The sequence below is a fragment of the Ovis canadensis genome, chromosome 13 (assembly GCF_042477335.2).
Source record: "Ovis canadensis isolate MfBH-ARS-UI-01 breed Bighorn chromosome 13, ARS-UI_OviCan_v2, whole genome shotgun sequence".
Taxonomy (NCBI): domain Eukaryota; kingdom Metazoa; phylum Chordata; class Mammalia; order Artiodactyla; family Bovidae; genus Ovis; species Ovis canadensis.
Window position 1 is genome coordinate 41,580,952 of NC_091257.1, and position 2,466 is coordinate 41,583,417.

General features: G+C 42.3%; 1 non-coding gene across 1 annotated transcript; it reads right to left on the reverse strand.

The window, feature by feature from the left end:
- Window positions 1-2,088: 2,088 nt before the first annotated feature.
- LOC138417944 (U6atac minor spliceosomal RNA) lies at window positions 2,089-2,212 on the reverse strand. The gene has a single exon (XR_011248360.1). It is a non-coding gene; the product is annotated as a U6atac minor spliceosomal RNA (small nuclear RNA).
- Window positions 2,213-2,466: the final 254 nt, after the last annotated feature.

Consider the following 2,466-nt stretch of genomic DNA (forward strand, 5'->3'; position numbering starts at 1 on the left):
CAGGTGGATTCTTTACCACTGAGCCACCAGGGAAGCCCTGCTTCTGTTCTGTTCTGTTTTTATGGCCACAAGGCATGTGGGATCTTAGCTCCCAACCAGGGATCGAACCCACCCCCCCTGCATTGGAAGGGGAAGTCTTAGCTATTGGACTGCCAGGGAAGTCCCTTGAATTTTCTTATTCTCCAAGCCTTTGTCCTGACGTCGCAGCAGAGGTGACCAGGGCCCACTCTTTCCCCATCCTCTCTGACTGCACATCCCCAGGTGGATCCAGCTGCTGCTGGGATGTACAGACTGTACGTACAGTCACTCTCTCCACCTATTTGCCTTCCCTACAGTTTGCTGCTCAAGTAAATGTTCAATCATCCTCCCACGTGACTGTGGCCTGAAGGTGCAGAGCAGTGGAGAGAACAATTTAATTACTAATAATGTCTGTCCCTCTGAGTCACGGCATGTGTGCCAGTGAAAATCCAGGAGTTCCTGAAATTCCTCCACTCCTGCAGATTTGTTGCCTTTCTGGGCTGTGTGACAACTTTTGCTCCCCCTGCTGTCACTCTGCACATCCCCGAGTCTCTTTGGATGGCAATTCATGATAGCTCCCTGCAGGGATGATGGAAATATGTCAGGGATGTCAAAGGCAGAAGGAGGCAATTCCAAGCAAAGGTGGTGATTTGCCCCCCTCCCCTGACCCCCAGGATCTCGCTCATCACCAGAAGATGTGATTGGAGCGTGTTTAAGGCAGACTGAAGCAGTTTAAAAATAACCAGGTAGCTATTTAAGACAGAAGCCAAATACTTTTGTAGACGATGAAACCTGTTAATGTACAGTTCTTTGGGAGAAGTTACTCTTAATAAGTCTTACATAATGACTCACTCTCTGTTGGTTTGACACTTAGAAAGTCCCTTACCCAAACCAAGCTCTCCAATGACATATTGCGCAAGCATATTTGTCAAACTTCCTCCAAATTAACACAGTAGATTAAATGTATTAAATAACCTCACCAGCAGTAGAACTGCAGAAGCTCATATGTGTACATTTTGTGAATATCCATCCCTGCGTGAAATAGGTAAAACTTCTTTTGTTCTCCAGTGAGCAGCCTACGTGACTTTTGGGTGACTTAAGGTCACAGTTGGACTCATAGTGCTGTTACTGGCATTGATCTCAGAATTCCATTACCAGTGTTTCCCACCACTAAGCTTTTGTTATTTCTAAAAAGGAAAAGAGGGACTTCCCTGGTGGTCCAGGAGTTAAGATTTTGCCAATGCAGAGGGTGTGGGTTTGAGTCCTGGTTGGGGATCCTACTTGCTTTGTGGCCAAAAAACCAACACCTACACAGAAGCAATATTGTAACATATACAATAAAGACTTTAAAAGTGATCCACATTAAAAAAAATCTTTAACTAAAAAAACAGGAAAAGAAATAAATGAAGATTATTCATATGCAATTGTCTTATGTAGACTTCGAATGTCTTTAACTTAATGAGTAACATGTTTGGTCCCAGTAGACAGGACTATTCACACGCAAAATGTGTTTACATTTAGAAATATTGAAATTCACCAAATAAATCATTTTATTGAACTTTCAGCTAAGAGCGTTGAATGCTTCCAAAGTTAGTAAATTTACGAGGTTGAAAGTGACCTCAGACTTTGTACCTCTTCATTCGCAGATGAGGAGGTGGAGGCTTGCCTGCCATTGCTCAGTTGCTCAGTTCTGTCTGACTCTTTTCGACCCTATGGACTACAGCATTGCAGGCTTCCCTATTCTTCACCATCTCCCAGTGGACCAAGTTGCTGAGATCAGACGGCTACTTAGTGGATGAGTCAGAACCAGAGCACAGCTCTCTGCCCACCAATGAGCCATCTCTCCACAACAGCTAAATAATTTACGCTTGTGATCATTTTGGGCACATTGATGGTTGCTGCTTTGTCTTCATATGTTTTTTATTTACTTTTATGTTATTTATTTATTTTTATTTTTATTTGTCTTTTTATTTACTTTTATATGTCTTTTTATTAAAATTCTTAAAATTTCTTTTTACAATGTTGTGCTGATTTCTTCCATACAACAATGCAAATAAGCCATAGTTTTTTAAAAAACAGTGGTTAGATGCCACAAAGTAGGAGGCAATGCCTTAACATATATGTATTGTCAGGCCCAAGAGCCCCTTCAATTCTTGTCAAAGGAGTGCTAACCTTCTCTCCTTTCATACTCCTGTTCTCAAAAAGCTTGTGCTTTCTTGGGAAGGAACTACTCACTTATCACACCACATATTGTAAGAAGGAGAGAAAACTTGCAAGTCTGTCTCTTCCTGCCCCTGTCTCCTATTGTTTTCCAACTGTATGGGTCACTAATTAACTGGTCTCATTTCCAGACCCTGGCTGGTTACTTCACAAGTAGACAAGATCACCATGCTTGAAAGGGCATAGACCCTTCTGCCACCTTCTCTTTGTTGGAGGTCACCAGACTCG